This window comes from Tyto alba, unplaced genomic scaffold (genome assembly GCF_018691265.1).
Source record: "Tyto alba isolate M040663 unplaced genomic scaffold, T.alba_DEE_v4.0 Super-Scaffold_18, whole genome shotgun sequence".
In the NCBI taxonomy this organism is placed as follows: domain Eukaryota; kingdom Metazoa; phylum Chordata; class Aves; order Strigiformes; family Tytonidae; genus Tyto; species Tyto alba.
This window is the reverse complement of record NW_024881280.1, coordinates 19,468,669-19,482,455: the sequence shown is the minus strand read 5'-3', so window position 1 is coordinate 19,482,455 and position 13,787 is coordinate 19,468,669.

The window sequence follows — 13,787 nt, the reverse complement described above, 5'->3', positions numbered from 1 at the left end:
ATTTTGGTGAGGAACAGGGAAGACATTAGAAGAGGAAGATAAAATAATTAGACTTTTACTGCCTCAGGTTAGATCTCTACCACCTCTAGATTTTCAGCAGTCGCTATGTAACTCTTCCAGTAACTCTTACAGACTTCAGCCTACTGAACTCCTAACCATTCAGTTGGCACCAAATCCTGTTCTGCTGTATTTGGCGATTGTGTTGGCTCTGGCATTAGCATCCTGCTTCCTGTCTCCAGTACTTTGTGGCAAAGTGGGTGGGACTCCTCCTGCAGTGGAGAGGATCTCCCAGGTGCTCTGGCCCCACTCCTCAAGCAGGAGCATGCCTGCCCACCCTGCACCTATCAGTCCTGGCATCTGCCAAAGCAGCAGAGAGCACCAACAAAAGACCTTGATCATTTGTTGAAATGGTCATTCCTTAGAGAGAAAGACTATACTACTCATTATCACCAGTGAACAAAAATATCCATGCATTATATATGTCCTCCACCCTCAGTCAACCTTCATCCAAACACTCATAATCAAATTGAAGGCCATGATCAGACTCATTCACGGTTGGTGAGGGAAAAATTGATGCCTCGTAATGCTGTGTAGCCAGCCCTGCAATCTGTAGTAGCAGCGCTTCTCTAGAGGGAAATTGGGAGATACTTTAATAGGAAAATACAGTATTTGCTTTAAACAATCTTAACTGAGGAAGAGTTACTGATGCAGCCTAGTGGCTTGACTAAATTGGAAATGGAACAGGCTTGAGAAAAATCTGTCTCAGGCAGTTTTTCAGAGGGAGAAAAGAGCATGTCAATATTTTTGCAATTTCTCCAGCACCATGAAATACTAGTTACCAGAAGACTGCTCTTATAAAGGCAAAAGGGCAGAGAAAGCTAAGAACTAAACCTCAATAACACAGAGATTGTAAAGTTCTAAGAAAATTAAAGCCTTGAAGGAGACAAAAACCAAAAGAGAATCTTTTAAAATTTAAAAAATATTATTTAATATGTATCATTTTCACAGGAAAATAAAAGAAACAAGGAAAAGAAGCAAGTCACAGGAGAAGAAAGAAAGACTTTTCAGAAAGAATCTAGAGAATCTAAAGCGTCTTACAAGAGAGAGACATGAAATGTCTTCTCTACAGAAGATTTATATAAGGGGGGAAACTCCCAGCAGGAGACCACCTCTGTGATTAAAAACAGAAAAACTAGTATCAACAAATTCCACTAGTTAGCAAATGTTTTTCATTACTTCCGCAGTGGAGGCTTCTGCCTTGAACTATGAAAAATGCTTTGACAAATAGCTTCCAAAATCCCAGCTTGAGGAAGCTACAAAGTTGTTTCATTCATAAGCAGAGACTACAAATTACTGGCAAAAAGTCTGGCTTCCCAGCTGCAAGACAAAACACCCCAAAATAGTGCACTTAATTAGGTGGGGTTTTTGAAGGACTGGTTGCTGCCTAGCAAAAATAAGGGAACTGATTAACGTAATATATCAGGCAATGCACACTGAAGAGCCAGCTGCAGATTTTGTAAGAGAAAGAGGCTACAAATTTGAAAGGAGCTCTCTCTTTGAGAATATAAATAATTGAAATATTTTATTGACGGTAGTGGTTAAACTTCTCTTTGAACACCAGTGACTTCTGCAGAAAACTTTTTACCAATAATCAAAGCAGAGGTTTCTCAACTTTCTGTCTCTCCTTTCTCCCTCTCTCCTCTTTCACCTTTCGCTACATACAGACATAGAGGAAAAAGGAATCAAAACCATGCAAATGTAGGTAACACCCAACCTGCATGTAAATAGCTTGTATTAACTTTGGGGAGTGCTGCTCAAAACTAAACAGTTTTGTGAAGATTTAGATTTTCTGAATGGATTAATTTTGTTAGTGATATCTGTAATCAAGACTTAATTTTTCTAGTGAAAATGCGTTAGGGTGAAGGTTGAACTGTAATTTAAGAGGAGCAACTGAGGCCTTACGTTCAAGTTGAACTACATCATGAGTGCGAAATATGTACAAAATCACTTCCCTCCTCCTTAACAGATCCTACTTAGAAAACTTCTAACTGGTGGATTTTATTTGCCCTACACATTTTTATATCAACTTGTTTCAGAAAGAGTGATAGAAATTATTATCATTCTCACATGTATTTAAATAAATTTAATATGAACACAAATCCTTGTGTTGTACAGTTAACATTCTCAGTTTTCTTTTAATATTATGACATTTATTTAAACAGAGTGGCTGGTGATCTACTACCTTTTCTAAAACTTACCCACAGACTATCTGTGAATTCAGGCAGAAAATATCCTGAATACAGTGACAAAATGTGCAATATTTATTCTACATGAATATGCAGGAAAAACTTCTAAATTTGTGCTCTGAATTTTCTCCAGTTTTGCTTCCAGGCACCAATATTCCAGCCTTTCAGCAAAAATTTTAAGAACGCAAAATAAATAAATAGCAAACCAGATTCCATAAATAAAGCATGACTTCCTTAAGAAACCCTTTGTTTGGTCTGATTGTCGTTGAAGGGATGTCAGTGGACAAAGAGTGCAAAGGATGGGGTTTATTCTGTGACCTTGAGGGAACTCTCACTGGCTTTCTTTGTTACTCTTCAACTTGACGATACCTAAGAGCACATCCCTGAAATGCCTCTCATCTACAAGTCAATAACAGTTGCTCCTCAACTACCAGCAGGCACTGCAACAGGTAGCATCCCTGCCAGATATACAAAGAAATGGTGCAAAGACCTGTTACCAGTTAGAAGGATACAAGAGGAAGTTACCTTATTGGGGTTAGGGTTGATGTTATACAGAGAGATAATGGTAGGGTACCAAACTGGAGCAGAAAGTCCACCAAAGAAATATTCATCTATTGTTTTCTTTTGGATCAGGAACAAGTTATGTAACCTTTCCATCCCAGGATAAACAAAGCTATTTAAGAGCAAACACAGCCAAATATTCAGATGCTAGAAAAAGCAGCAGCTAAAACAGACACTATAGCCTAGGAACAAGTGACAAAATGAGGTCTAGTCAAAACCGTTCTCCACTGACCAAGACCTATTTAAAGGAGATTCCATGTACGTAAAGAGAAACTTGTGGCTTTGGAAGGAGGCATATTGTGACATTAGCTTTACAAGCAAAAGGATTAAGAGAATGTCACTAATAATTCAGATGCCAGCTATTCCCTGGTACAATAACCAACAGATATTTTCATCAAATAATTGTTAAAACAACTGGACAGAATTCTATTTTAAGCTTAGTTTTGTTAGTAGTGAGGACATTTGTAAAATAACTTGGTTATAGGAAATAACCTTGAATTGAATGATCTGAAGATGATGCCATTTAAATGGAATGGAAGAACAAGCAAAAAGTGGGGGCTGTAACTCAGCAGTCTATAATAAACTTGGGCACTAGCAAGTAAAGCAAAGCAGCCTGGAGTTCAGGGCATGGTGCAAAACCTGTCTAAGAAATTGAGTGAGTTAGCCTGAGCAAACCTAGCTGCTGCAGCTAGAGCACCGTATGAGTAACCCAATTCAAAGCCGCCATGAATGTTTACACTACGCTATTATTACTGCGAGAGTTGCAGTACACACAATAGTGAAAGCTCCAGACTTAAAAGGACAGATGAAGGAAGCGAGGGGACTAGTGAAGCCAGGCAAAAAAGATCAAAAACCTCTTTCTTCAGGAAGGTGGGAATGTCATTAAGTCAAAGGTGCTAATTCTACTTTGAACTGATACACTATGGCAGAAGATTGTAGGAAAAGTCTTTAAAACATTACTGAAGATAAGAAAATGACAAAAAAAAACACTAGTCATCCAAGAAACAAACAGGTTACCAGTCAGGAGGTGTAAGAACAAAGTCAATATATTCAATAGTCAAGGGAAATGCAAACAATGCCCTTTAGTCATAAAACTGAAAGCAGGGAAAGATAAAATTAGGCTCATTATAGCAGAAGGAAGAGGTAGTTACTAAAGAACATGTAGGTATGTTCCTAAAATTAAACAGGGACAGGTTGGAAAAAGGGTATGGAACTTGTCTTGACTTGGAAACAAATCTCCACGTCTGAAGGGCTAGGTTATATCCTTGACTGAATTTCAAAAGAATGTCCACAGAAGATACCAGGTCTGATGCCAAGTACTATCAATAAATTTATCAAATGGAATAGTACCAAGTAACCAGAAAATCACAGATGTAGTAGCTACATGCAAAGTAGCAGGGAAGGAGAATGAAGAGTTGTCAGGACCATTACAGGACCATTGGACTGATCTGAACAAAATGCAAAGATTTGGGAAGATTTTTGACAGGGAAAACAATCAGATCTGAAGGCACAATGAAAATGGAATGGAATATACCATGAGTTTACTTAATATAGTTAATTACTAATAAAATCTTCCTTTTCCGTGATAACCAACTCTCTAGCCAAAGGTAATGCAGTACACCTATGCTTTAGAGTAGTACACCTAGTACACCTTTAGAGTTCACTAAAGCATTTGATTCAAAAATCAAATGAGAAATGGTTAGTGATGCTAGAGAAAATGTTTCTTTTAATTAAAATAATACTGTTGATAATGATGTGCTGCAGTACCATGTATGGTGTAGTTACAGCCCAGACCTTTACAAACACTAGGGACAGGCTGAGAATGTAATTTCTCTCCATAACTGTGATAAGAATTTCATTGATATTGTTTCATGTTCTCAATATGCTTACCATCCTGGAGCAACTTTTTGTCAGTTAGATGAGATAGACACTGGGAGAATGGAAGATCAGCTCATAGTTCATGGCAAAGTAGAAGATGTTTTTGAAAACAGTGCTCAGCCTGAATCTTCACTATCTTGCTACATGAATACCCAGATGGAGAGCAGTTGTCTTTAGCAATGGTAGTGTTTATCGCCATTTGCATACCTGTATATGACCACATAAAGTCACGAGAGGAGAAGTTGGACTATTGTGTCAATTATAACAGACATACTGTTTGTTTGGCTTTTCCTTCCTCCTCCCATTGTTACCAGAATACTATGGAGGAAATAAGAATTTACCAAGAGTTGCTCCAGCTGTTTATGTTCTGCCAAGTGCTTCATGGGAAATAGTTACTCTTTTGTCAACACTTGTTTGATGCTATACCCAGATGTACATGATGGCATGCCCTAGCAAAGGCAGCTAACACTGACTGAGATTTCTCGGGCACTGAGGAAGCTGGCTCTTTGCCATGCCTTTTAGCCCACCTGGTGCTACGAGTAGATGAGAGAAACTAAGGGTAACTTGAGCTGCCAGCCGTATTCAACAGAACACAGACCTAGGTCTCACTGAGCTCCCTTTCTTAATGCTATTTATTTATGTAGCATTTTGGAGGAGTAATGAAGTGAATCAGGAGAAATCCCTTCTAGGGACAGACAAAATGTCTCGCTCACCCTTGTGAATTTCTCTGTTTGACATAACTTCTACATGCAAGCCACAAATAATGGCAAATCCACCAATCTGGGCACTTTAACAGATTACCAGGCAGAGGATTCGATGTGCATCCAGCTGCTATGAAGCAGCATATCACTTTCATACAGCTTTATCACATCACGCAATTCACTGAGAGTTTTGATATGGAAAATCATCTGGGAATTTTTTCTTCAGAGACAAGAAAATAGTCATTCTGCAAAGAAAATAATTTAGAAATGCTTTTCTAGGTCTTATTTATAGTGCTTAGACATTATAGTACTATGGGTCTTACCAAGTACATACTTTTACAGTTACACATAAGTTACAATAGCATTCACAAGGGGGCCATGCATAGTGACGTTGAGGTAATGCAGCCATTGCTGGCATGCATAAACCAAATAAGCAAAAGAAATTGCAGATACTAACAAAAAATGTCTTTTTTTTCCACAAAGAAAACGAGAAGAGAAAATAATAGTGAAAAAAGCTGAAAGCAGACCATCTCTAAGCTAAGAAAATTCTCCTGAAACCAAACTTCCCATGTAAGCTAACACTAAATTCAGAAATAACCCCCAATAAGCAGGGAAATTGAAATAAAAGCCAATGTAAGATAGAAAGCCTCTGGGATATATTGTCAAAGTGACTCATGAGGTTTAAAGTCAATAGAAGTTGACGAGTGAGACTGAAATTCTGTGTAGTGATTTAAAAATATACCCTAAGGTACCAAGAAAAGAAACTAAGAGCTAATCCCTGCATACAAATATCATACTGCAAACTTTACTTACACTTTTTTTAAAAAAGGTCACAAGGAATAGATTTTTATGTCTGCCCTAGAGGGCACAAAACCTTTGGAAAGAAGCCTGCCCTGCAGAGACAGGCAGCCCAAATCTGACAGTTTAAGTGAAGTTTCAGTGGTGTCCAGCTCTCCTTTTATTCTTCTTCACTTCAGACTATGACAACTATTACTACTGGTATGGTTATCTTTAAAGCTCGTGCATACCTGCTGTGTATGCACTTCTAACCTCTAGATCCATGCACAAATCTACGATGTTTTTTCCTCTTACTTCTCCCTTCCTTTTCTTGTCTTCAATTTCTACAGTTCCATCTAAGCAGGGACATGTAGTAAAATGATCTGTGGCTGCAATCTTTCAGAAATCAGGACACTTGATTGTTAAACATATGCAAAAAATTATTGCTTTTACAATTGCATTTTTTAAGAACTTATTTTGTTGTTTGTGGTACAAACAGGGAACTGAATGAAATTTCAAGTAATAAACCCAGCCAAATCTGCATGCAGACATTTAACAAAACCTATTCAATTGTTTATTCTTCTGAGTCATGCTGCAGTTGGGAGTGGGGGAGAAACAGAAAGATGACCTTTCGATTTACTGAACTCAGTGCTGTTGATGCTTGATGGAATTTGTATCCTTCTAGTAACAGTTTTACTGTATAGTATAATTTTCTCTGCTTACCTTCTCACACTTGTTATTTAACATGCACACCAGCACGAAAATGGGACACTGCCTTGTTGACATCTTCACCTGTTTCCGTTCAAGTTTCTCATCTGGACCCAGAGGCCAATGACATTTGACACAGGAATGTGGCTTTCTGGGCTGTGTTTAGCAGGGTCTGAGATCCCCTGTGCGATAAGAGAGCGCAGCCCCGAACAATGGCTGGCCATGTTTTCTGGGTGGGACACACATGTGGGCTCCCTCTTCCCTGCTGAGAGATACTGGTTTGTTTCTCTCCAAGAATGCGCTGTGTGTTTACAGAGCAATTGTTGCAGTGGATAAATAAATAACCATATGCTCTAGACTTTTGGGCAGCAACAACATAAATGGTCACTTCCTCAGTTACTTCCTATGAGCATATTCATGTTCTCCTAATCATATGGACTACAGGCAATAATAAACTTTACTGCTATTGCAAAAAGCAGAAAAACTTCAGTCCTCTTCCTAGAATTCAGGTATAGGACTTTAAACTTTGCTTGGCTATTTTATCTGCAAATTATTGCCTAAGAAATTATTCCAGCATGAGGAATCTCTAGTAGGCTGCTGCAGTGCTAGTTTGGTTTTGAAAAGCAACATTTGAAGAACCAAGCCAACTAAATTACAACAGGACAGCACTCCTCAAATGACAACATTTGCGTATCTCTACCTGCAAAGGCAATTCTTGAGACTGGACAAGCATTGAGAGGTTTTCCAAACCAATATTTCTATACAATATTTCTAGCCGTGCTTTAAGATAATGTTATCTTGTGAAGCAAAGGGATTCAGTTCTTTATGTCCACATTCCACTCAGCTGAGCAGCAGATGAAGCTATTAAGATAACATCTGTGATTTAGGCTAATAAGACCCTGGCACTGAAGTAGCAAAGGACCTGTTCTAACATCTAGCACTGGCATAAAAGCCCTTAGGAGTGGCAGATCAGTGATGTGTGACAGAGTATGCCGTTCTGCCCCAGCTCCCATCGGACATAGCAGCACACGGACACCCATGCTCTCTGCTCCGTCATACCCCAAGGGTGCCCGGCCAAGGTGCTGCCTTCACAGAGGAAACAGTTCCTGCCAATCACTTAGAACATGGTCCGTCCGCCTGCTCCCCCTGGAGAGCCGCTAAGGGCTGGGCTGGGCAACCCTTCCGCCGTTGAGCACGTTCGTGGGAGTCTCCAGGACCAACCATGGGAATAAGCTCGCCCCAGCCGGGGCAGGGCTGTGCAGCTCAGTTCCCAGGGGACGGGCTAATTGAGGACTAGCAGATGGCAAGTGACAAGAAGCAGAAGTTGCTATAGCTAACTGAGTCCAAGCGGGCATCGGGAAGCGAGTTCTCTCAAGACCATTTTTACCCATGGCTCTCTTTCAGGCATGACTTTGTTTCCTCATGAGCAATGCTAAGTGTTGCACAGGACATTCTTCATAATGCCCCACCAAATTTATTAGGTATGCTAGAATATTTTTCTACTGCTAATCCAATGCACAAAATATCATTCAAAAAAAAATAAAAGGTATCTGTAAATAGAACTCACCATTTACATTGCACCTACTTCACCCTTGATGCAGCTAATCTGCTCTCCCTGACAACTCCTGTGTCTAGGCTCACTGGAAAATTGATAGCAAACACAATGCAGGGAATCAGGGTCTGTCACTGGGACAGGGAAAGCTCTGCTGGGCTGGCAGACCAAGGCCACAGAGTTCGGGCCTGGATATGAACTCTGCAAGGATCTGGGGGAAGCAGGCTCCCAGTGCCTGGGTCCTGGCCACATGGTTAAACTGGAGCGCAGAGGCTGTTCTCTGCAAAAATCAAAGCCTAGCCTTTAACAACTAGAAAATCTCTTCAGTGCATCACTGATTAGATGGTGATTGCCACAGACATGAACTTATAAGAAACCTGGACCTGACACACTGAATACTGTTGCCTGGAACTAATGGTTAGATTTCTGACATTTAAAAAAAAAAAAAATCTATTTTAATCACTAGATAATCTGATACATTATTTGATTTCAAGTAATTTATCTTTCTAGTTCATTACCTATTATTAGTCACCCTTTTTCTTTCTGTTCCATTCAAAATGAAAAATGTTTACATTGATTAAATTCTACCAGCAAAAAGTTTGCATACAGGGAATGCTTGAGGCCAGCTTTTACTTTTCACGTCACTGGAGTCTTTTCTTCAGCATTCAAAAAGATGTTCAGCCTTACCATGCTACCATTATGAATACTGTAATCATACATATGTAAGTGTACACACACATACAAATATGTAACTTTTGTTTTACATGTAAAATGATTGAATGGAATTTTATTTTTAAATAACAAATTTGGACTTAAGGCTGGAAGTTTTAGTTTTCATTTTCCATGAAGCCTATATCTACTGCACCTGGTATATATGAAGGGAAAAGATGAAGAGACTTCTACTTATAGAAAAATCTGCAATAAATGCAAACCTGCAATAGAAGATTCTCTGTTAATGGACAAAGCACACATGTAGTGTGTGTATAGAGCTATATTTTTTTTTAAATATGTACATTTAATAAATGTATCATATTATATAAATATATTACCATAAATAAGTTTATGAATGCTAAATAGTCTTCAGGTATTTACTTAAATATGCATGATTATGATTAGAATCTTTCAATAACATGTATGACAATTAACTGTCAAATTATACTAATTAATGTCTCTCTCCTCTATACATTAATAACAGCTGCATTTTAAGCTATTTTACACTTAAATTACACACTTCAAATGTAGTTTTGTATACATTTGTATTTATTTATTTAATGCATTTAAGGGTAGACTATAGTTCTTCCCCTGCATTTGAAATGCAAAAATTGTAGTGGGAGTCAAATATTATTGTGAAATTGTAATTAAAAATTGACATTAATTTCCCCACGGACTGTTCACCTCTAGAAAAGAAGTTCATACAGTTGATTTGTTCTTTTCTGCACAATGATGCTCTTATTTTATCTGACTTTCACTAAAAATAAATGTGTGTGAATGAAGGAATTAGGTCATCTAGTGACATTACCGGTGGTGAAAGAATATTCAAGAAAAAAAGTTTAAATCCTTACACACCGAGTAGTATAGTTTCATGTAATAAAATGACAGGACAGCCGCAGTAATTGGTTCCAGTCCTGGAGCAGAGCGAGGGATGCCATGGTTACTGGAGGCAGCGGTCCCTCCTGCTAGCAGGCAGTGCACAACACCGGGTGTGCGGCAGCGGTGCACGTTTGCTGCCCTGAGGCTGTGATGGCTTTCGGCATAATCAGGGAAGGGGGCCTCATTTACAGCCAGGTTCCCACCACCAGCTGCCCAGGGTCTCTGCTGCTTGGTACGCAACACCCCTGCTCACGGCAGGGCAGGGGCACGCCAGTATTTTGGGGAAAATCCTTCCCCATTGTAGTGCTTGCAGTGCTTTTACAGGCATCTCAGGATTTATACAATCATATTCATCAAAGCTGCTGTACACTGAGTTTGTAGGTTTGCTGGTAAAACAGCATACACTAATATCTCATGTTGCTAGAGCTGCAGTGCCGGCCACAATCAGCCCATCTCATGTGAAGCATTATACTGCCAGAAAGCAGACTGACCCAGAAAAACCACATATACAGTTATCTTTATATATCCATTTACACTGGATCGGAATTTGGTCCTGTGCCTGTGATAAATGACAAGCTTTAGCAATACTGCAGTGTTTGATTCACTATGATGAGAGTCATGTGCTGAAAAACTCTGAGTCAAGAATCTTTCAGTGCAGTAAGGAAACCCATCAATAATGAAAGAGCAAGGACAGGTCACTTCTAACAGCAACATGGGACTTCACAAACTGCAGTCAGTATGGAGAGGTTTTGCTATGGTATAGAAAGGGCAGGCATAGTGTGTGTGCTGTTTTGTACTGGCTTTGTAATGTAAGACCACCCTTTCTTTAGGTATGGTACAAAAATGACTCGTGAAGAACCAGAAAAGGCAGACCCTCAGCAAGGAATTTTATATTTTCTACATTCTATCTGTACAGTGTAGAGATCCAAGAAGGAATTAATTCCACTCACCATGGGAATTGTTTGTAGCTTTATATCAGCCAAATTACTGTGAGGAAGGCACACAACAGCTACGCATGCAGATCTGCTTACCGAGATCTACCTAGTGGGCAATGGTGAAGAAGCCTCCTCATACTATGGCTTTCCAGGTCCCTTCCTCTTGCAAGCAAGAAATTTCACTGAGCATACACCCAAAAGGACTGGTCCTCTAATCCCCCTTCTCAGGAATTTTGCCATCAGGATGAAAAGCAGCCTCAGATGGTGCCTCCAAGGCAACTTAAGCCCACCTAAACCTTTCCCTCTTGTTCCTGGTTGTGAATTCCTAGACTTGCCTGTCCATAAAGCTGATATAACCAAGAAGTAATAACTTTTCTCACAGAATGAGTTTTCATCACTTCTCTGAAACAACTTGTCTTGCAGCCACATCAGCATCAGGGCCAACAAACGGTGGGAGCAGAGGACAGAGTCTCAGCAGCCTCAGCCTACAGACTGAGATGTTCTGGATGTACATATTCAGTATCTTCAGTTTCCCAACACTTTGCAAGACAAAGCCATACCCCATCCTAAAGAAAATTTTCTCTGTTGTTGCAATACACAGTCCATCAGAAAACTAATCAGTGCTCGTACACATTAATTGTTCTGAGACTGTTCTCAAAAAGCAAGTGTATTTATGGGCAAGTTATCTAATGAAGCTTGCATGAAATCAATACAAATACAAAATGCATACTCAACTCAAAGTTAACTTATTTTTGCAGAAGAACCTAGTTTATTTGGCCATAGCAAATTTAATGTGGTTCCAGGCCAGCTTTATTTGTACCTCAGCTCTATGCACAGTGATCTTTTCATAGCACAGCAGCTGCCATGCTGACACGTGCAATACCCTCACACCAAAATGACTATTTGTCCTACTAAAGTGCTCTGATTGGCACTGATTTGCTGTGAACTGTACACTGAATTTTGATGACACAGGATTTATTATGATCCTGAGGGACTGCGTTGATTGTTTTGTTGGTTTGTTTTTTGGTGTTTTGGTTATTTTTTTACAGAGGTAAAAATCTCAAACTGAAATACTATGCTTAACCTCAGACAGATAATAGCAAAAGATCTGTAGTGAGATGTTTTATTTGACACAACTGAAGACTGCAAAAATATGGTTTTAGAAGTGTTCAACTCTTCCCACTGCATATCATCTAACTCAAATGAATACTGTTATTGCTAACATAATGCATTTTTTAACAACAAATTCTTCTCTCAGGCATATAAATTACTGCCTGCACAGTTTTGTTTTTATTTTAGTGATCCAAACAGTTTCCAAAATAAGGACAAAGCTGAAAACAGACTGCTTCTGTTTAATATTTTAGGACTTTTTTCTATGCAGCTGCTAAAACAATGGCAAATATAATTTCTGTCCATGAAGACAAAGTTTCTGGACCTAACACTGTTTTAACTAGCAATGCTTTAACCACAAATGTATTTGGTATGAGTGGAGAAAGGAGAACGCCAGAGCAATAGGAGCCGAGACAGAGGGCACGAGCCCTTTCAGAGAACAGGCATTATGCATTTTAATGTAACCTGGCTAAGGAGAGTGACATCTTCACTGAATGACAAAGTTCAACCTTTTGGAAATAAATTACTACTGTGCTTCATTTTAAGTGGTTGTATAAAGTTTACAAGGATGTTTTAAGGTACCTTGTTCTTTATTTCTTGTGGCTGTAAATGCCATTTCATGGACCAAAAAGTAAAAAAAAAAAATCTCAGTAATTTTGCCTAAAGAAACACTTTTTTATCCAGCATACCACTTGAGATAAGTTCAGGTTTTTCCACTGTATTTTAATAGTACATAGGCAGAGGTACAGCCATGAGGGTTTGGTTGTTTGGGTTTTGGTTTTTTTGGTTGTTTTTTCGTTTTTTTGTTGGTTGTTGGGTTTTTTTTGTTTGTTTGTTTGTTTGTTTTTACAGTTTATACATTTAAAACTAGATTTGCTAAAAATCTTCAAATGCAGGTGACTAAACGAAAGCAACTAAGCCACTCCTACAAAGCTGGAGATTCTTGACAGGTCCAGCTAAAAGGATGTAGCCTTCTCACTGTTCAGTAGTGATTTGGAAAAAAACAAACAAACAAACCACCCAGAGCCTAATGAAACATCTGCCTTGTAGCTAAGAACCCATGGCACTGCATCCCGCAGCCCCTCGGCCAGCACGGGAGCACCAAGCACAAGCCTGCCCCTCACTTTACAGCCCTAGGGCCAACTTCTGAAGTCCTTATTCAGTACGTTTCTGAAACACTCTTGCTGAAATAAACCATCTATTTCTCTTTCCAGGGTAAGAATTTGTGCTGCGTGTAACCTGGTTTAGTCTCTTATTCTGCACGGGTGTCTGAAGCAAGGCTGGGTGAGTGGAAAGAAAAAGAATGCTTAACCTTACTGGATCCATTTACAGCCCTGGAAAAAGCAGGCCAGCATTTTAGCATCCAAGCTATTTTCCAAGGCCTGAAGAAAGATTTCCGTGTTGGAGGCCCTGTTTGCTTTCTTTAAATCCTTGGGCCATCATAGCTACAACAGTAGTATTACTACAGCATAGTAGGTATATCATGTACAACATAACACATTCATATAGAACAACTAATTTTCATCCCATAAAATTAAATCTCTATCTTTTCAGTATGTATTTTAGGTTTCTCTTTCAAATAGGAAGAGAGCATATTCTTACCTTCTCTCGTGCTCTGACACTTGCATTCACGTGGCACAAAAGGGAGACAGTTTGGGAAGTATTCATTAGGTCCATATAGACTGTTTATTAATACAGTTCTTCAAGGCCTGTGTGTAAGAAAAGTATT